This window comes from Ambystoma mexicanum, chromosome 13 (genome assembly GCF_040938575.1).
Source record: "Ambystoma mexicanum isolate Mex_15411 chromosome 13, UKY_AmexF1_1, whole genome shotgun sequence".
NCBI classification, from domain to species: Eukaryota; Metazoa; Chordata; class Amphibia; order Caudata; family Ambystomatidae; genus Ambystoma; species Ambystoma mexicanum.
The window spans coordinates 399,574,195-399,597,075 of record NC_090938.1 but is presented as its reverse complement, the minus strand read 5'-3'; positions in this window follow the sequence as shown (position 1 = coordinate 399,597,075).

Sequence of the window (22,881 nt, the reverse complement as noted above, 5' to 3'; positions counted from 1 at the left end):
AACAATGAAAGTGACAGGACTAGCAGTGAGCCAATTGTAGATGCTTTGTTACTGTTTGCATGCATTGCATTATCTGAGCACATGGTTGTAAATAGCGCAAGGGGTCGCATACTTATAGAATCGAAAGTGTGAGCTTACTGGTAGAGAAAGCCTGTCTCCTGGCTCTGCGTACTTGAAAATGCTGCGTGTAACCAGAAGAGGGCCAGCCCGCGAGGCGGCGTAGACTGGCACGTTCCAGAAGCGCCGGCGCTGAAGCACCTGGACTTCCTATTTGGAAGCTAGTGGTTATGGGTAATCGAGTTGTGTTTTTCTATGGATGTTTGTCTGCTATGGTTTTTGTTTGTTATGGCGGAAGTGGGTGGTGCGCTTTCAAAGGGGAGGAATTTTTGGGGGGTGGATGGTGCAGCCTTTAATATTCGGGAATATGACATAGAACCTTCTGTGTTACCTTCCCTGAAGGTAAAGCCTTTTAAATATTCCTTTCAGCACTTCTAATACCTCTCCCCACCAATCAAGCTCGCCTGTATCTCCCTCCACACCACAGATTGGTTGTTTGCTGGGACACAAGAACATGCACAACACTCTTAAAGAAACCACCCCCAGGGCAGCCGGCTAAGGGTGCCTTTGCTCCAGTCCCGAAATGCAACCGAACTTCCAGCGACATGTAGGTAAAGCAAGCCGATTACCTTATTTAAATACTGCAGATTACCAATACTTATTTCTCTGCCACTTGAACCCGCTACAAATGTTTAGCCGCTGTAATATTATGATACATTTCCAACAGGTGAGCTAATCACACCGATAGTCTAACCACACAAATATTCTTGACTATCCCACCTAATCAAATACCCTACAAATACTGTTAATTTAGCCATTGCGATACTCTGCCTTTGTGATATTTTTCTACCAACCATGCAGATCGTTTTTTTAACCTTTTTATGACATTTTGTAGAAGGAACAAACAGTATAAAAAAAATCCCTCCTTTCCAGCATAGTACAATCTTCTTGCCCCCCCACTCCCATGAGTATACCCCCCTCTACATAACTTTCAATAGTCGCAGGTTGTGCGGGCACCACTGTTTTATATAATCACTATGGAGGTAGGTCAGAACAAACCCCCAGCATTACTTAAATCATGCACTCTATGACCCGTTGCATTGCTAGCATTTCCAAAGTTTTTGGAGCCAGTCCAACTCTGTGGTTGTTTTTTCTTACACTGTTGCGCAAGTACCAACCAAGCTGCTATCACCATAATCAATGCTTTCTTCAGAGTTTTTGATGGGTAAACTAACTTCAGGATCAAACAATCCACACATCTGCTCACGTGAACTGAGCTGTATCAAGTATGAACAAAGCATGTATCTGAGATGCAACATCCGCCCCAAAAGGGTGCTGCTACTGGGCACTCCCACCATATGTGGGCACAGTCCCCTTCTCACTGACATCTCCAACATTGTTATTTTGCATTTATATAGCGCCTTATGTACCATTGGTATGGTCTGAAGGCGCTGGTAGGTTGAACGCCCTTGGGAACCAGAGTTCAAGTCAGTAGAGAGTGGAGAGAGTCAAAGGTGCGTGTGAGCACCGGATGTGTGCAGCTGGTGTGGCATTCGTGTAATAGCTGCTTCTTAGCGGTAGGTGTGGTGGTTGAGAGATCAGTAGTATGTGTTCGTTCTGGCAAGATTCATCCAGACTGAGTGTGGTTGCGTTAGGCCTGAGGAGAATGCCTGGCTGGGGGTGTGTAACCAGCAGTGTTTAGTTAGAGTGATGTGGAGTTTGCGGCAGATGTTGGTATGAGAACAGTTATACCGAATGGTGTCATAGTATCCCTGTGTTCTAGTTGAATGGTGGTGAAAAGAAGAGAGCAAGCGTGGTGATGTGATATGATGGGTTACATGCTCTTTCAAACGCTCCGTGCACTCCAAACTATTCTATGTGGGTCACGCAATTCTACGTGCTCCAGTCCGCCCCACGCACTCACGCACTCTAGTCCTCCTCACGAACTCCACTCCGCCCCACGCATTCAAACCTGTTCTATTTACTCCGATCCGTTCCGTGTATTCTAAGTTTTTATGCACTTCATCCACATAGTTCATCTGTTCCATCCACAGACGTCGCCTGTTCCATCCATCACTCGTTCCGTCTGCTCTAAGCATTCAGCGGCTCTACATGCACCCGCACTAGTTTGCTCCTACGCACTAGTTTGCTCCTACGCACTAGTTTGCTCCTATGCACTTATCAGTTCTACAAAGTCGTTCGCTCATACGCAGTCATCCGTTCTATACACTCATCTGCTCTATATATTCATTCTCTCTATACACTCATCCGGTCTGCACATTCATCTGCTCCAGCGTTCTATACACTCTTCCGCACTTCCGCATTCATCCGCACTACACCCTTGTCCGCTCTACACACTCATCTGCTCTACAATCATCCATTCTGCACATTCATCTGCTCTACGCACTCCTGCGTTCTACACGCTCCTCTGCATTTACACTCGTCTGCTCTACACATCCAACCGCTCTACACTCATCCGCCCAACATACTCAGCTGTTCTATACTCATCCGATCTACACACTCCTCCGATCTGCACACTTATCTGCTCAACGCATTCATCCGCTCAGTGTATTCATCCGTTCCACACGCTTCATCCATTGTAACGATTTCATCCACTCAATTCACTATGTTCATTCATCATGCATTACATCCATTTCATTAATTTAAATCTCGTTACTGTTTTTGTACGATTTATTCCTTATTCACTTCACTGATCTACTTTACTCGTTCTAAACTGTTTGTCCTTTTAGTTTATATTGTCGGTTATTAGATGTTGATTTCTCGCATCTAGCAGTTTGTTGGATTGGTGTCATTGAGATGCTGTTATTCAGTTTGGGTTAGTTTGCGTACGGGTTGGTTTTAGGGGAAGAGCCAGGTTTTCAGTAGTTTGCGGAAAGACATTAGATCTTCAGTTAGGCAGATGTGGGGTGGGAGTGCGTTCCACAGCGTGGGGGCCAAGGCTGAGAATGATGATCCGCCTAACCTGACGGAGTTTGTCTTGTGTATGACTAGGAGGCCGGCTGAGCTTGATCTTAGAGTACGTGGATAGGGTTTTAGCTTGTCTTGAAGATATTGAGGTCCGGTTTTATGCAGTGCTTGATTGGGAGATGCATAAGGTTTTTAAAGTCACCCTTCGGGCCACTGGAAGCCATTGCAGAGTCTTGAGGGCTGGGGAGATGTGGTCTCTTGGGCTGAGCGCAAGTAGCAGTTTGGCTGGGGCGTTTTGTGCCCTTTGAAGTTTATTCAGTTGGTAAGTGTGGATTCCGAGGTAGAGGGGGTTTGCGTAGTCCAGTCTTGATATAACAATTGATTGGACCGCAGAGAGTCTGTTGGGAAAGGAGAGATATGGAAAGATGCGCCTAAGGGTTTTAAGGTGGTAGTGGCAGGACTTTGATATGTTGTTGACTTGGCGTGAGAGCGTTAGGTCAGAGTCAAGGGTTCATCCAAGGTTTTTCACTGAGTTAGAGGGGGTCGGTGAGTTGCCCATGGCGAATAGCTAGGGTAGTGGGTGTGGAATAAGTTCAAAGTTGCCACATACCATGATTTCAGTTTTGGAGGGGTTTAACAAGAGGTGGCCTTGGGTCATCCAGATCTGTATGTCGAGGAGGCAGGAGGCGAGGTCAGGTCGGCAGTTGGGTTTTGAGTTCAGGAGTTTTAGAATTAGTTGAGTGTCATCAGCGTAGTTGTAACACAGGATGTTGTGGGAACGAATTATTGGTGGGAGGGTGATCAAGTAAAGATTGAACAGGAGGGCAGATAGGCATGCTCCTTGTGGGACTCCTGTGTCGACTGGTCGGGCTTGGGAGGATTAGGTGGAGAGTATTATTTGGTACCTATCTTTGGGGAATGAAGCTATCCATTTAAGAGCGGTTCCACGAATTCCTAGGGAGTGGAGGCGGTCGAGGAGGATTGTGTGATTGATTGCGCCGAAGGCGGCGGATAGGTCAAGAAGGATTAATGCGGCGCATCCTGCGGAGTCTGCTGTCATTTTAAGGTCACCCCAGATTGAGGTTAGGGTGGTTTCAGTTCTGTGACGGGCTCTGAAACCTGATTGTGTGGGGTCTAGGAGATTGTTGGCTTCGACAAAGGCATTTAGTTGGTAGTAGGCGGTTTGGTCAATGAGTTTGGTAGGGAATCTGGTGTTTGAGATGGGGCGGTAGTTTTTGGGCTCGAGAGGGTCGAGGGAAGGTTTTTTTATTACAGGTTTGAGATGAACCATTTTGAATGCATCAGGAAAGATACCCGAGGAAAGGGAGTCATTTATGATGGAGGGGGGGAGGACGGGAAGGCTTCATTGGCGATTGGGGCAAAGTCATCAGAGAACCAAGTTCCGGTGATGAAAACCTGGTCTGGTTTGTCAGAGGCGAGGAGGTCAAAGATGCAGTGTCTGTTTTTTGCTACGGATCGGGCATTAAATAGGATGCAGTTCACTTCGGTAGGTGAGGTTGGTGTCGGAGCTGGAGCGGAGGGGGTGGGGGGGGGGTAGAGTGGAAACCGGAGAGGGGTTGGGTGGTTGATGATCGATGGGAAAAGTGGACGAGCAGAAAGGTTGTCGGGTTTCGGGTGGGAGTGGGTGGATGCGTGTGTTAAGAAGGTTGGGTTTGGCCTGGGGGATTTGAAGGTGGGGTGTGGGCAGTTAGGAGTTTGTTGTAGTTGGTGAGAAATCGTGGGAGAGGGGTTTCAGGAAGGGTGAAGCGAGGGGGTAGGTGGTGATTGGGGGAAAGAGGTGGTGGGTCGCGACAGGGGAGGTGAAGAGTGCTGAGATTGAGGGGGACCAGGTACGTTTCCTCTTTAGTGTCTTTGTTGCGATTGGTGTGTGAGAGAGGCTAGGGGGGGCCATAGGGGGAGAGGGATGAGGCTTCTGTTCTTGCTAGGCGTGCAGTTTTTAGGGAGGGGAAGGGTGTGGTCGGAGGAAGATGGTGGGGGTTTGAGGGCAAGGCGGGGGGTGGATGATTGCAGGGTGGGGTGTGCCAGGTAGGATAGTGAGGGGGGCAGGCATGATCAACGTAGGCTGGTCAGTGGTGGAGTTCGGGGGAGCAGTGGTCTTAGGGTGGTTGGCTCGCCATTGTGCCCCTCTGGCTTGGTGTTTGGAAAGGGGAAGGGTAGGGGATGTGAAGGAGGGTGGGATGATTTGGGAAGGGCGGGACAGGAGGCAAGGCAGACCGGAGAGTGGAGGCGGTCCACGGTGGTCGTTTCCGGGAAACCTTGCTGGAGTGGGTGCACTCATGGTTAGTACGAGCTATTAGGTGTAGTTTCAAGTGCAACTTACACTTTATTGGACTTTATAGGTTCGGCTATATGACTGGGAGAGATTAGTCTTGGTTTCAGGACTTTTACGTGCAGTTTGGAGGGCTTTCTAAATGTAGTTCTAAATTCAATGGGGGCACCCTATTAGGCACACTTCCAGATTCAAGCAGGGGGCGCTATTAGGCCCACTTCTAAATTTGAGTTTTGTACGGATAGGTGAGACTTTACATTACATGTTATTTTGGTGGTGTGTAATGCCACTGCATGATAATGTTGTACCAGGTTTCTCTGAGCTGCATTGACCATGTCAGCTTTTGTATGTTCTTCCACAATATGTTCCCAATGTTCCATGGGGATGTCAGTAGCTAGGGTGTTGTCCCACTTCTTATAGAACCAGTGTTGTCTAGCCATGAAATCTAATGGAATCTTATATATTGTGGAAACCAAGCATTTAGAGCCTGTGTGTTGTTAATTAATAGATTTCTCAAACACTCTCAACTCTGTACATGCAGCTTGTTTAACAGTAGTGTCCGACATCCAGTACCTCAATTGATAATCTCATTCTATCCCTCTCCGTAAGCCCTCTGTGGTGTTTGAATGTGTCAAAGGGCATTTGCTTAGTACCCTGCATCATGTCTCCAATTTTTACACAACTGATTTTCTGCCATTGCTCAAAAGCACCCACTTCCATCCGAGGAGAGAACTGCGGATTCTTGAACATCGGTGTGAAAGGGGAGAGGTTTGAGGAAAGCACCCCCTGATCCAACAGTCTAACCCAAATTTCGCAAACAAATATTGCTGAGTCGAGTGTTCGGGGGCCTATCCATCTTATGGAGACATAGGATTCCCTATAGGGGCTTCCCCCACCAATGCCCTGTGCATCCTCGCCCATAGTTTTGACCTGTCTCCGGAGAATATTTCCTCACTACCCTCAATTGTGCTGCCTGATATTTGAAAATGTTTGGTAGTCCCAGACCCCACCTCTCCAGATCTGCCTTCACGTGTCACTGGATTGCTGGGGTAATTGCAATTGTACATCTGTGGTATGGTTTTGGCAATGGTCACCGCCAGATATTGGATACGCCCAATGGCCCATCTAAACAGGTAGTGTTGAGTTAATTATTGCTTTCAGTGTAAGAGACAAGTCTAGAATTTCAGATGTTTGCATGTTAATCTTAAATCCTGCCACATATTCAATATGTCAAAAGTGCCTTTATCAGGGCTGATGTTGAGCTTTCTGGTTCTGTCAGAGACACTAAACATGTAATCAGCAAACGCTACTATCTTATGTTCCTCCATGCCAAATTGAATGCCTTTTTTATACCTGTGTTTTGCCTGATTTTGGTGAGAAGGGGCTCCAAGTATAGGACATAGAGTAGCAGCGATAAGGGGCACTGCTGCCTCGTTTGAGGCATGCAAATACATTTGGATAACTGGGAATGAATTCCTAGCCATATCGTGGGATTCCTATAGCTTGCCCTAATCGTCTTTAAAAATCTGTTCCCGAAGCCCATATACTCTGAAGTGCAGAAAAGAAATGGCCATTCGACTCAATTGAAAGCCTTTTTCGGCATCTAGCGAGATTAAAATAGATGACGTCTGTCTAATTGATTATTTTTCAATTAAATGGTAAATCTACCTTGGTGTTATCGAAGGTTTATCTTCCGATAATGGATTAGTGAGGATTAATCTACTCTGGGAGCAGTGTGGGCGTGATAGAAATACCTGCATATATTTTTGTGTCTATATTCACGCAATGGGTCTATATGACCTACAGTTTGTTGGATCTTGATTGGGCTTTCACAATGCCATCACCTTAGCTTCCGATATTGACAGTGTAGTCATTCCCTTTGTTGCTATGGGATTGAACAATTACCTGAGTCTCAGGACCAATTTTGATTTGTATTTCTTATAAATCAGGGCTGGTTAGCCGTCCGGCCCCAAGGCCTTCTTTAGCAGCAGTGATTTAATTGCTGCCAAGACTTCCTCTTCCTGTATGTCTGCCTCTATGGTTTCCCTTTCTATAGCGGTTAGTTTCGGTAGAGGGTCGGATTTAGGTAAGCTATTAAAACACTTTGCTCAGGGATTAATGGGGATTATAAGTGATCATAAAAATCTGATCTGCAAATGTATCAGTGATGGATGCCATATCAGTTACTATCTTCCCTTCCTTAGTAGTGAGTTTAAATGGTTTGAGTGACAGTGGATGCTATTAGCTGTCTTGCTAATAGGCAGTCTGCCATGTTGGCTCTGACATAGTATCTTTGCTTTGTATATAAGGACCTATCCGCTCTGTGTACACAGTAGATCAGTTGTCCTTGATTATGTTTTAGTGTCTTATGCAGATCTCTTGTCTGCTTTGTCCAGCATGACTTCACCTAGTTTCCAGCTCCCCCACCCCATTGCTTCTCCCGTCTCGGCTTTTAAAGTAGAAGTGAAGTAGAACTTTAAACACGTACCACATGATTTCTGGGCTATTTGTAGCAAAATACTGATCAATTTTATTGCCTCCGTTAACACTGTATCCTTAATCACTTCTGCTGGCAATGTCCAGCTCCACATTCCCCTTGACTTCTTAGCAGCATGAATGTCAACCGATATAGGGGTGTGCTCAGAGAGTGAAATAGATCCCACCGCCATCTCCCTCACCCCACCCAGCAACCCAACCGATACCCACATATAGTTGATCCTTGACAATGAATGATGAATGTGGGAGCAGCAGATATAACCCCCCCCCTGGCCCGCCATACATCCCATAGGAACATGTTTTCAAAACTATTCCGTAGGGACCGCAAGGAGAACTGGCATTTCCCTTTGTACCCCCTGGGCTCCTATCAATATGCCAAGTTGAAATCCCGTTAGTATGATTTCTCCATCTGCAATCTATTCAAGCATGGCTGGCACATTATACAGCAATCCCTCCTGTCCTGTATTAGGGTGTGTTTTTGTATATATATATTAAATGTATTTGTACCGCGCACCGTCACCAACGGAGTTGGTCCCCAGGCGCTCTGGCGGATCTGCAAACGAGAAGGTGGGATGGGTTAGTAGGTGAAGCAGGAGTAGGATAGTGCGAGGAGTGGTGTTCTGTTGGCAGCTTCAAATCTGTATACTCTGGGTACTGAGCTTTGGTGCGAGTATCGGATCAATGTCAGTCCTCGTGTGCTGTTGGTGGGGCTTATGTGTTGCAGTGTTGTGAAGTGCGTGCGGGTTGTTGTGCGAGAGATGGCTGTGTGAGATTTTTGAGTGAGATAAGTCTGCAGAAATGCTGAGTTTTTTGTTAGTGGGTTGTATGAAGTTTAACATGCTAACATTCAGAACTCTGTCCGAATGTGGCGCTCGCCAATCCTCCATATCATCAGGCTGGGCGAAGGGGTTACGCCTGACAGGGTTTTAGGTTTGTGTCAGGCGCTCTCTGTGCTGTTCTAACGCGTTCTGGAAGTGATCTAATTCTGATGGAATGTGTGTTGTGGGTTGGGTTTTAGTAGGTGCGATGCTCTCGCCGTTCTGTTTTGGCGCGCTCTGTAGGTGTTCTAGTGCTGGTGGGTTGGGTGTCTATTCTCCTGTTTGGTTGTTGGAGTAGGTATTGTGGTCTCCTCTTACAAACTTCTATCTAAATGTGTCTGCTGGGGGTTTGGATATGGTACGGCCGGGAGGCAGTGGATCAGTCATTTAGGGCTTTCGTCTCAGTCTGAGCATGTAATCAGTCTATGGTGACCTCCTTTTGTGGCTATTTCCCATAATATCTTATGGTCTGTCGTGGGGTCTGTTCTTTGGGTTCTGTGTATGTCCATTTTGGGAGTGACCGAGGTTGGTGTTATTTTCATCGTTGTTTAACGGGGTGGGAATTCTAGTGCGCCGCTGTTGTCTTTATGCTGTGAAGAGCCATGATTTGAGGAGTTTCCAGAATGCTAGGTGGTTTGTTGTGTTTCGTATATATTCTTAGGTAGGTCATTCCAGGTTTTTGGTGCCTGGTGAGAGAAAGGGGATCCTCCGAGTTTTCTTCTGTTCTAGGGTTTTGGTTCTAGGCAGATGTCGGTGCTTGATCTGAGTGTTCTTGTTGATGTAGGCGTAGTTTATCGCTTAGGAATTCTGCGCCTTGTTTGTGTATTGCTCTGTGCGTGATGCACATGGACTTGAACTTTATTTGCTGTTTTAATGGTAGACAGTGTAGTATTTTTAGCGTGGGTGTGATGTGTTCTCCTCTGGGTCGCTTGAGGAGTCTGGCTGCCACCTTTTGTATGCGTTGTAGCTTTTTTAGAAGTCGTTCAGGCATGCCCAGGTATAGGCTATTGGCGTAATCTACTCTGGACATGATCAGAGTGATGATGGTTAGTGTTTTGTTGGTTAACGGCAGGAACGGTAGGATCCTTTTTGCTGCTGGCAGGAGGAAGAAACATTTCTTGAGTAGAGCGTTGACTTGTGGCTCTAGAGTGAGGTTGTTATCCACCTGGATCCCTAGGTTTTTTACAGTTGATGGTGCTGGTGTGGTGCCGAGCTCTCTTGGCCAGGGGATGTAGCTGATATCTCCTCCCTTTTTTGAAACAATCATGTCTGTTTTGCCTGGGTTGATTTTGAGGTGGTTGAGTTTCATCCAGTTGAATATATCACAAAGGCAATTCTCTAGTGTAGTGTTCTTCTCGGGTGTCTTGTATGTTAAAGATTATTTGAGTATCGTCTGCGTAGTTGTAGCATGTGAGGCTGTGTTTTGTGATGAGTTTGATTAATAGGTACATGTAGATGTTGAATAGAAGCAGGGAGAGATATGATCCTTGTGGTACTCTGCACGTGGAGTCTCTAGGTTTAGACTTAAAAGGTTTCATCCATACGGTTTCGGTTCTGTTTGCTAGGAAGGATTTGATCCATAGTAGGGCGGTGTCTGTTATTCCTAGTCCTTCTGATCTCTTTATGAGGATGTGGTGGTTGACCGTGTCGAAAGCTGCGGATAGATCAAGGAAAATCAGGGCGGTACTGTTGTCCGAGTCTGCGTTCGTTTTTAGGTCGTCCCATATTGAGAGGAGAGCTGATTCTGTTCCTGTCATCGGTCTGAAACCAACCTGTGCCTGGTCCAGTAGGCAGTGCTCTTCTATGAATTCTTGGGTTATTTTGTAGACGTACGTTTCTAGCAGTTTGGCCATGTAGGGTATGTTGGAAATTGGTCTGTAGTTGGATAAGTCCTCTACTTTTACTGTTGTGCCTTTGAGTAGCGGCTTGATGTAAGCCAATTTGCCTGTGGTACTTAACCTGTTGAGATTGAGAGGTTGAGGAGATTCCTGTGGTATTCCATGGGGGTTCCTTGTTTGAGAATTGTTTTGTATATGTCCGGGGGGGCAGGGGTCTTCTGGAGAGCCTGATTTGTTGCTTTGGTTTACCAGTTTGACGAAAGTCTCCACTGATATTTCTGGGAAGCTTCGTAGCTTGTTTGGATGTTCCTCATCGGTGTCGATGAGGTTTGAGGTGTGATCGCTTGGTCTGTTTTATATGGTGTGTTGGATGGAAGTTATTTTGTTTTTGAAGTGGTCCCTTAGGTCATTGCATAGTTTCATCGAATTGGTGTGTTGTTGCAGCAGGTGGGTTTTTTAATTCGTTTATGATTGTGAAGAGTTCTTTTTGGGCGTTTGGTGCTCTGAAGGTTCGGTTGTCGTAATGTTTCCTCTTCGTTTTTTGTATTTCCTTTTTATATGAGCGGATCTGTTGCAGGAATTTCAATTTGTTTGCAGTGGTGTTGTTGGTCCTCCATTCAGATTCTAGATTTCTTTTTTTTTCTTTTCATGGCGTTGAGTAGTGGGGTGAACCATTTTGCTGTTTTCTTACGTGATGGGGTGAAGGGCTTTTCTTTGGCAATGTCATCTAGAGTTGTAGCGATTAAGGTATGGAGCAGGGCAACTTTTTTTGTCTAGGTCAGCTTCTTCCATGGTTGTTGCTTGTGGTTTGCTAAGTTCCAGGAGCTCGGTTAGGTTAGAGTTTTTTTATAGTTCTCCAATTTCTTTTCATCATGATCGGTGGTTTTTCTTGTTGCTTCTTTGTTGCAGTGGCCGTTGTGATTATGAATGAAATGATGAGGTGGTCGCTCCAGAGTATTTGAATTGGTGCTCTGGTGATGAGATCCTTGTTGGCGAAGATTGCCTCAAGTGTGTGCCCGGCTGAGTGTGTTGCTCCTTTGACTAGTTGTTGTAGGTTCATGGCTGCTAGTTGGGCGGTTAAGGATTTTTGTGTGGTTGTGGTTTCTTCGAACCAGATGTTGAAGATGTTGAAATCATGTTAAGTAGTGGCCGAGTCAGCCTGGGTATGTGTGATACAAACGTTTAGGGAATCTTTGAATGCTATTTGGACCCCTGATGACTTATACTTAGCATTAGCCTGATACACCAGTGTTAAGTGGCTAAGTCTTACGTTATATTTATATTTCCTCTGTATGCGTTTCCTGAAACAGAAGTATGTCAGCTTTTTCTTTAATGTGAGCCTCGAGTTTCCTGCGTTTAAAAGGGATATTCATTCCCCATATGTTGTATTAAGACCTTGAATGGTGCTGTACTACACACCCTCTCCTATCATGCCCATCCTTGCATGTATTCCACCTGCCCTTACATATTGTTTGCTGTTGTCACTTCCCTCCCTCAAACCCTGCCCCTCCCCTGACTGCAAAACTGGCAAACTCCCCCCACCCCCTATTCTTCCACTCACAACTTTTTCCGCCCCCATTCCTCCTACCTCATACTTACCAAACATAACTTCCCAGTCTCAGACCAGAGATCCTATGAGACCCTCAGAAACTAACCCCATGGCTCCGGTCTAAGTAACAACCTGATGTGAAGAAATTGTGTGAAGCATTCCAATACCCCCTAATGGATTCCAAAACAAACCCCAAATGTTGGATGCCCATCCTGGACCCCCTTTAATTTCTTTATAGTAATATGCCCCTCTTTCTGCAATTTTGCTTCCATCCAGACTTCTAATTACCTCCTGTCCCCTACATGCAGCAGTTTCATATCCCTACATGTGCCTCCCTCCCCCCACCCTACCAGTGTATTCTTTCCAGGACAGCATCTATCCCCTGACCTTGGTGCAGCAGTGGTGGCAGCCGGCACCCCACCTTGGGTGAATATCTCTACCTCCAGCCCTCTTGGGCACCTTACTCCACTCCCATAGTCTTCCACCTTGCGAGGGGGATGCCAAGCTTCTCTTGCTGTATTATCTTCCTCTTCTTCCAGGTGAAGCAGCACGCTTCCTTCTTCATATGACTTGACCCACTGTTACCTCCTGTCCAGTGTAAAGAGCAAGCCGACTTTATCTGCTTTCCAGTTAACGCCCTTACCACAGGACGCATGGCTGTACACTTTTGCAGAGTTGTCAGTGCCAGCTCTTGAATTAACTGGACATCCAAACCATTTATTGTGATTTTGTTGTGTCTGTGCTGCCCTCAGGATACTCTTTCTGTCCATACCAGGTCATAGCAATCTGGACATCTCTAGGTCGTGCACTCGGTTCTATCCTTTTGGGGCCAAACCCTGTGATTCTGTCAATCCCATGTCCATCGAAGTGGTTCCCAGCAACAGATCACAAACAGTGTTGAATTGTCTCTTGCAGTTCTCTATCAAGGATACTCAATTGTTGAGTGCCAACATTGAAACCTCTTGATCTATTTTCCAGGTTGTATACCTGGACTTCCAGGTTCTGCTTAATCCTACCCATGTATTCCACTAATTTGCTGTTCTGTTTGACTTCCTCTGTCATCTCTGTTAAAGCCTGCTCATTGGTGTCCACCCGGTCCTCCCAAGCTCCTCAGATTGTCCTTCACCTTTTCCGGGAGCTCTTTTAAGGATGTGAACTGGTCCTGGAAGGTGGTAGTTCTTCTTCCCTCGTCCCCCGAGGCATCCTACCAGATCATCCTTACTGAGTGAAATCTGTTCCCTTACTATGTCCAGGGATAGCCACCAGGTATGCTGGTGTGCTACTCGTGTCCATGATGCATGCAGTCTTGAACAGTATCCTGGCTTGGAGTGGAAGCCAATGTAGTTTGTGTAGGATGGGAGTAATTCAGTCAAATTACCGTTCTCCTGTGAGATTCTGATCCAGTCCTTCTTGGTTATGTGTTTCTGGAAGGACAGGGAGAGAAGTATGCTGTGGTTGACAGTGTGGAATGCAGCTGATCATGGTCAAGGAGGAAGAGGAGGCATGAGTTGCCCTTATCCACGATTTGATGAGCATCATCCACCACTTGGATGGTGGCTATCTCGATGTTACACTTTGGCCGCAACCCTGACTGATATTCATTTAGGAGGTGGAGTTGTTCGATTCTGGCAAGTAGTTATGTAGCAACTACTTCTTCCCAGGATTTTGCAATTAATTGGGTTGCGGGTGTCCGGGAATGATCCTCCTGCGGGGGAGGCATTGATGATGCGGAGGAGCGCGTTGAGCACTGGGGCCTGTCATTGTTTAATAATGGAGGCCAGAATTATATCGTCTGCGTAAGAAGTAGGTTTGAGGGAGACATCATTTTTAGGAGATCTGGGGGAAAGAGAGGAAATTTGTTGCAGAAGGGAAGTGTGCATGCCGGGGTACAGGGGATGCTAATGCTGTGAGAGGTTGAGTTGATGGTCTCTCGGATTTTGTCTAATTTTTTTCAATCAAAAATGTGTTTAATTCTGTCTCATTTTCCCTGTGTTGCTGGTACCTCAAAGTTGGGTGAGGGTTTGGTACAATGCTTTACTACTTCAAAGAGGGCTTTGCTCCCTTTAGAGGCTGCCGCCATGGTGCTTAGAGTAGTAAGCATCTTTGGCCTCTGTAATCGGAATCCTATGGTTTGCGTGCAGAGATTTGTGGTTGGTGGGGTCGCCTGAGTTATGGTTTTTGTGCCACTGTTTCTCTAGGGCTCTGAGTGTTTGTTGGAGGCTAACTCTGGGGTGTATCCTTGGGCGGATGGTGTGGTTTTAGCCTGGCTGGATTTTAGGGGTGCATGAGTGACGACTGGTTTCATGGCAGAGTTGCTGAATAAGTCGGAGGCTCGAGGAATTTCCTGTGGTGAAGTCTGCAAAACTTGCTCCTAGATCATTGATTGTGAAGATTTTGAATGAGCAGTGTTGAGTGGGGGGTGGGGGGCTGGGGAGGGGGGCAAGTTCGACCTGACCTTTGTGTGCTGTGCCTGACTGATAATGGGAAGGTGGCGTGGTCATAACAGTCAAGTGGGATATGGTCTGCACAAGTGATGCAGGTGGATGATGTGAAGACTAAGTCTAGTGGGTTGCCTTTGTTGTGCGTGGGAGAGAGCAGAATTTGCTTAAGGTCCATTGAAGTGGTCAGTGTGAATGGGGCTGTCAACCTGTGACTGAGACATTGAAATCCCTGAGAGGGACATCATTAATTTGAATGTGTTAATTTGACAGAGGAGAGTAAGTTGGAGATGTCTGCAATGAAGAGGCATTCCTGTGAGGTGGAAGGTGATGGATTCCTTGTGTGATAGAGGGATCCGGCAGATAAGTGATTCAAATGGAGAAATGAGCTTGTTCTGGGAGAGGGGATAATGGAGCATGGCCAATCGCTCCTGTGGATGATTGCCACTCAATCCCCTGCCCGGTTGGCATGTTAGATGCAGTAGCCTTTGGGTAGGAGGATGTCAAACACGTGGGGAGGATGGGGTAAACCATGTTTCAGTGATGAACAGGGCATCAAGGTTGTTGTATGAGATGAGGTCAGCTATCTCTGAAAAATGAGCGACTCCCTGAGTGAGCATTGATCAACAGGAGTGGGCATGACCATATGGTCTGTGGGTGTTGGATGGGGTAAGATCAATATAGGGTTGCTTGCCAGCGCTGACAAGGGCACTTGGCCATTTGAACCCTAGTGAGAGTGGGAATGGGCTGTGGAGGGAGCAGACACATGGTGATGTATTTTGGTGAGTATCGATTAGTTTGTTGGTGAAATGCAGGATAGTGGTTCAGGCCCTTGGCCCTATCAGCCCTGAACACGCAAACAGGTGTGGTACTTGTCTTTGCATGTCCTTTGTTGAGAACACTGGCGATAAGGATGCCTAAAGAAGACTGATTAAGTAGGCTGTTGGACGTGACCAGCAGCCCACTCCATGCTGTCTTCCTGGAGCTGGCCTACAGTCCTTAAGTAGAAACTTGGAAGGTGTGAAAACTGGTGGTGGGTGGAGCAACTGAGTGGCAGGGCCTGGGCACGTGACCAGCAGCCTACCCAATGCTGTTTATACTGTTGTTGCCATTGTGAGACACTGCCTTTTTGATAGGGTAGCTGACTGAAGTAACGGGGCATATGATGAGAGGGATTAAAGTATATTTATTATCGTGTAACTTGTAGTAAAAGTAACTTTCACAAAGATATAAAACTCAAATAAGGGGACATGAACAACAAGCGTCTTCTCTCTCCTTCAACTGTCTCTCTCTCCCGTATTCCAAGCTGGAACCCTTCCTTCTCCAGTCTCGCTCCTATGTCTCGTGCATGTGCTCGCTGTCCTCTCATGTGCTCTGTACTTTGAAGTAAAGACACTACACATCCCCCTTCCTTATGGAATATTAATAAAATCACACTAGTTCACATAGTCCAAAAGATGTCTCGGTCATCTGTATTTTCTTCCAGCTCTAGACTTCCTCCTGGATCCTTCCGAATGGTCATCTGGACAACTTGCCAAGGAAAACGTACTACGAGAACACCTGGCCATACAATGTCCTCTCCCATCCTCTCTCCATCACTGTGTCTGATTCTTTCCCCATACTCATCACTTCTCTTCTTCCTCAGACCTATCATTTCACAAGTATTGCTTTCCACACATTCATCTCCTAGAACCATCACTCTCTCGTTATTCCATACCCTGCCACAATTGGTTTTCACAGCATGCAAGTACACCTCCACAACCCTAACCGGTTTAGACCAGTGACAACCATCCTCCCTCAAAGGCACTGGAAGTTTAATTCTCACTGAACAACCAACTTGTGGTTCTAGCCTTCTCCTGAAACTTCTGTTATCATGCAGCCTCTTGTTACTCAATTGTCTCTGTTCAATGCTCTCTCTCACTCCTTCTAAATTCACACCGTTCTCAGCCACCGCATTCATCCACCCAGGGAAAAGTTTGGTATTCGCCTTTCTGCCCCTGCTCAATTCAAAGGGAGAAACCCCCGTGGTGATGTGAGGGGTAAATCTGTGAGCTAACAATGTTTCTTTAACCACCACTTTCCAATCTTTTACATTAGCCCATGCTAACTAGATGGCATCCTTAATTACTCGATTGTATCGCTCCACAATGTCGTTGGATTGTGGATGATATATTGCACAACACTTATGGGTTATGGACCTTTCACTCAAATATTTCTCCATCACTTTAGACTTAAACTGCGAACCGTTGTCCGTTAGTACTTCTTCGGGGTAGCCTTCACGTTCACACAGTTCTTCCATGAACCCAATAACCTTCTGAGTAGTAACCTGTGGCATGAAGGCAACTTCTACCCACCTGGTTAACATGTCGATGACCACTAAACAGAGTGGAACATCCACCACTCCATATCGGACCAACCACATCCATTGCAATCTTACTACACGGACTTTCAGGAATGTCTCTCAATACCATAGGATAACTAGCACCCATGCACACTATCACTTCCCGAGCAAAGGCTACAACTCCTAATCTGTTCCTCGACTTGACAATCACATCCGGGCCACCAATATGTGTTTCTAATCCTTCTCTTCGTTTTTACTATGCCCTGGTGACCTTCGTGGCCCAGCTGCATTATCTTTCCTCTTAGACCAGTAGGAGGTACCATCTTGTCGCCCCTCATTAGATATCCACTTTGCAAGTATAGATCATCTCTGACATCCCAGAACGCACTGACTCCGGTACGAGTCATCTCATTTCTGCTCCGTTTTCCTTCTTCGACGTTCTTCATACCCTCCATCAGTACCTCATCTTTCTTCATCTCATCATTCCACTCCTGTTTGGATATAGCCTGGTCTGATACCTCACAAACAAGTTCTTGTCCCTCGGAATCATCATCCACCTCATTGAGATCAGTCAGACATGACAGACAATCTGCTGTAACGTTCTTTGATCCAGGGATGTGCACCACTCTAAAGTTGAACTCTTGGAGTCTAGACACCCATCTTCTGATCCTACTGGAGACCTAATTAAGACCTTTCGTGTTGAAGATTTCGACTAGTGGCTTGTGGTCTGTGTGTATGTTGAACTGTACTCCCCATACAAAACTCAAACCTTTTTGTGGCCCACTTTATTGCTAGCGCATCCTTCTCAATTGTGGCATAATTCCTTTCCACTCCTCTGAGGAGCCTGGATGCAAAAGCAATCACTGATTCTCGCCCATCATGGTATTGTGATAAAGATGCTCTGAGCCCCACTTCACTCGCATCTGTTGTAATTACAGTTTTCCTTCCTCTCACATAGCTTTGGAGAGCTGGAGCCTTAGCCAGAGCTTCTTTAATGAAACAGAACTCCTTTTCACTTTCATTGTTCCACGCAAATTTCCTATTCATTTTCAACAAACTCCTCAGCTCCACTGTGTGATCAGAGTAGTTCTCAATGAACTTAGCATAGTATTCTGCCATGCCTAAAAATGTTCTGAGTTGCTCCTTGTTGCTTGGTGTGATCATCAATTTGATGGAGTCAGCTAAATCCTTCTTCGGTGTGATTCCTTCTCCCGAAATTACGTGCCCCAAATACTCGATCTCTCTTCTGTCTATCTTAGATTTGTCTTTACTTAGTACCATTCCTGCCTGATGCAGTTTCTTGAGTACTCTATTCAGTCTCAAATTATGTTCATTTCCATCATTGGCATAAACTAATACATCATCTTGAAAGAATACAACCCCTTCTTCTCCTAGAATCCTATGCATCACTCTTTGAAAAGCTGAAGCAGCCGAGATCAGGCCAAAGGGCATCCTTTGATATTGATAAAGGCCTTCTGGCATTCTTAAAACCGTCAGATGTTTGGAGTCATGTAATTTTACCTGGTGGTAAGCAGCCGTGAGGACCAAAGTAGAGAATATCTTTGCAGGCCCCAGCATCAATATAAGTTCTTGTATGTTAGGCAAGAGGTGCCTATCTGGGATTACGCACTTGTTCAATTCTCTCATGTCAACACACAATCTTACTTTCCCTGAAGATTTTCCCACTACTACCATCGGCGAAACCCACTCGGTAGCGTCAATCCTCTCGATTATGCTTTGGTTCTCCAGCTTCTGTAGTTCTTCCTTGACTTCACTCCTGAGAGCCAAAGGCACATTCCGAAGTTTTTGGGCGATGGGTCCGGAGCCTGACTTGAGCAATATGCAATGTGAAAACCCTTTTAAACAACCTATTACATTGTCTTTGAATATTTCATCCTTAATCTTCTGAATATTCTCATTGCTTGCTCCATCAACTTGATATACTGTGTCATTGGCATTAGGGTCCAAACACACCATTAACAGCTTCTGATGAGTCCAGCTAAGCAAGGCAGTCTCCCCTTTCTTTGAGACATAAATGTGACCACTTGCTTGTCTGTCCTTGAATTCTATGGTGGCCATAAACCACCCAATGAAGTATATTCTAGCTCCACCATAAGCTCTAGGCTTCACATCAACTTCACATAGATATTCTGGGCCACATGTTCTCCACACATCCTCCGGAATAAGGGTGTATTTGGCACCCGAATCAACCATCATCACAACGGGAAAACCGTTCACAGATATCTTTGCTCTGGGACTTTCAACTTGTGTGCCTTCATCGGAGATCATGAATACACATTCCTCTTCTCCATCGTTATCCCCAATCCAATTAGAGGTTGTATCCTCATGTTGACTGCTCCTACAACACTTGGCAAGATGTCCTTTACCACCACACCTCCTGCAGATAATCTTCAGAGCCGGACACATTTTACTGTTCGCCCAATGGGATGGACTGCCGCACCTATAACATCCTCTTTGTTTGGTTCTTCCCCTTCCACTCTAGGAAATGTGTCCCTTGTATTGATGTTCTGCACCTGGTGCAGGTGCCCTATTTGTCTCGAATCTATCAGATCTTCTCATTTCCAGTCTATCGGGTCTCTTCACCGGTGCACGATTTCTGTACATTTCCGATGTCCCAGGACTTCTGCGTTGGACAGTGTTGGAATTAAATGTCAATCTCTTTCTTCCATCCTCTATCCCTCCTATTTCTTCATCTTGATCAGACTGTATAGAACTGATTGATGGTTTGACTGATATGTCCTTCACCCTGCTCTCCAAAGTTAGTACACACGTTTCTGTGTGTTCGACTTCTTTAGCCAGCCTTAAAACCATATCAAGTGAGGGATCGTCTTCAGACCAGAGTCTCTCTCTGACTTTACTACTCCTGCATTCAAGCATGAATTGGTCCCTGATCCTCTCTTCGAGTTGCTGATTGATTTTGCAATTACGGGCCAACTTCCTCAAGGCAGTGACATATTGTTCTACTGTTTCATCCTGTTCCTGGATCCGCTTACCAAACTTATATCTTTCGAGTATGGTACTAACTTTCTCGTCATAGTGCTTGTTGAGTTTTGTGATGGCTACCTCATATTCGTTCATGTCCCCTGTTTCTTCATCTGAAAGATCCTCATATTTCTCCTGTCCTGCCAGACCCAAACAGTGCAACAGCAAAGATTTCTTCCTTTCAATGCTGTAGGTTGCCCCACAGACATGTGCATAATGCTCAAATGCCTTGAGCCAACGTTTACACAGAAGAATTGGTTCTCCTACCTCTGGCAGGAACATGTGAGGAGGTTCAACTCCCTGCATCGCCATGTTATTTTCTGAATGTGTCAAATTTACGCTGGGCGGTAAATTGCTGCAGAACTGTGAATTGAAATGTTGTGGTGCTCTTACAATTCTCAATGTTCAATTTGAACAAATGAACCAGTCTCCATTATTTTATTTAATAGTTCACTGGGAGGAGTATGATGCGTAGAGTAATGAAGATCGTCATGGCAAATACAGTGGGGAGCTGGAACACTGCTGAATACTGTATTGATGTGTATTTTATTTGGAGAAGCATGTGATCTGGTTATATACAATGTATGACATAATAGTTGTATTCTTCCTTGTTTTATTTTCAACTTAGTGTCGTGACTTGGTAGCTTTTGTTTCTCTCAAATGCGTAGAGCCCACCCCTCTCCTTATTGTAAGCCAATGTAGGGCTTGTCGGTGGAGGCACGCCTTTATTTAATATCCTTCACTCTCGGCGGCCAATGAGAGACCTTGATGTCTGTGACAGCTCAGATGTTAGGCTGCACAGCGATAAAGCCGCTGGCAGAATCAGAACGGGGAAAGTGTTTAAAGCGTGTCTGTTAGAGAAATTGAAGGCGGGGCAGGGGTGTGCACAGGGAGGAGCAAGCAGGAGCAGATGGACGGGAGTCGGGGTGAACGGATGGCGGTGCCGCTCCTACCTCACTTACGGCTGGAGAGCCTTCTCAATGGCTGAAATGGATTTGGTGATCCTCGTCGCTAATGAAGTAACGGGGCATATGATGAGAGGGATTAAAGTATATTTATTATCGTATAAATTGTAGTAAAAGTAACTGTTTCACAAAGATATAAAGCTCAAATAAGGGGACATGAACAACAAGCGTCTTCTCTCTCCTTCTTCCCTTCATCTCTCTCTCTCGTATTCCATGCTGGAACACTTCCTTCTCCAGTGTCGCTCTTAAGTCTCGTGAATGTGCTCGCTGTCCTCTCACGTGCTGTGTACTTTGAAGTAAAGACACTACACTGACCACAGTGATAGCTTGCCACGCTGATAGCTTTAAATGCAATGCAACTGTTTTGACGTGTTGGCCCTCTCCATCTCTTGGTATAATGCTTGTTTCCAACGTGTCACCTTGCCACACTAGTAGCTGTCTTACTTCAATAATGTAGCTACACAAATGGTGCACGGCAGAGCCTTTTGCCTGGCCTAATTAAGACCTTCTGACCCATTGCACCTACCCTCCCATATCAACAACAATGCCCCGCAAAAAAAGGACAAACTGACAAAAATCAAAAACTGAGACAGACAGGAAAGTGATGCCTTGCTATGACTGAACACCAGAAATGACAACCAGATTTCACTACACACTTAAATCATTGCCAACCCACATTGAAGGATTTAAAACGTCTGACAAAAAAGAGAGCAAAAACCTCTTACATTGCCTGTTAACCTCTCTGCCTACAAATCAAATGGACTACAAAAGATGACCCTGGTTACATCCTAGGAAGCTCTGTTAGTACACCCAGAACAAACTTACTACCCTACAACGTAGAGATGGTCTTGAGTATTAAAGTTAAGCTCGAACCCACCAACCCCAACAATCCTTTCATAACAAATGATTGGGAAAACGCTACTCGGCAGAACCCCATACAACAACAAAGTATAGTAGACAGACCCCACGTGCAACCAACTGGAACTTCTCAATGTAGAGCCATTTGATCCCACCACAAACTCAGAAGCATCTACCTCCCACCCAACCAGAAGACAAACAACCCACTTCCACTGCATTGCCGGAAAGAAACACCCAACAACATATCAACTAAAATGTTCACGCTTCACTATAGCCTGCTCACTGTATTAAGGCAATGCACAAAATGGAAATACATGACCTACTAAGTGTAGGTGGCCTTGATGCCCTATTCCTTACAGAAACATGGCTATACGACCACTATAAAGTAATTGCTCATAAAGACCTACCAAGAAACTACAAACTAACAGAGAATGCGGCATTGCTGTAGCACACAAACAATACATCACCTCCACATCTTTAACCTCAACGGAGGACTGCAAATCGCTTCTAGTCAACCTCAAACTCAACAAGCAGTCCAACAGACTCTTGTCCACTTATCTATAGACATCCCACCTCACCGATGTCATAGCCAGTGTAGCCGTAAAGCATGATAACATCATTTTATTGGGAGACTTAAATATCTGGATCGAGCAAACCTGCAAAATATTCACTGCACAACCACCTGGAAACCCTCTACCTCAAACAAATGGTGACTGGACCAACACAGAAAGCAGAACACAATCTCAGTGCAATTTTCTGCAGGGATGGACTTTCCACTACTGCCTCAATTATTTTATTTTCTTGTTTTATTTGTTGTTGTTCTGCCTTTTATTGACTTTTTAATGATGTTTTTCACATAAACTTTGGCAGGTATTGTTCTTTTAATCATTATTGCATACTTAACTTTGTGCATGTTTTGCAATGTGGTTTTGGGTATATGAATTGTAAGATTTTAAGTTTCATTATATGTATGGATTGAATGTGTTTTTATGGTATTTTTACAAGGCCGGATCTCCCAGTGACCATGCCCACCGGATTTATCTACAAACTACTTGCCTATAAAACACCTGCCCACTACACCAAACTAATAATGAACCAATAACTGAAGACTAGAATTGTTCCAGAATCATACAAGTTAGCCTACATTAAAAATGCTCCTAAAAACGAAGCGGTAAAAAAAGACTACCCTCTGCCAACTACAGATTGATATCAAACTCCCCATATCCTGTAAAAACTTGGAGAATCACATATTCAAAGAATTGCTTAACCATGTGGAGTCCCACGGATTACTGGACCAAAC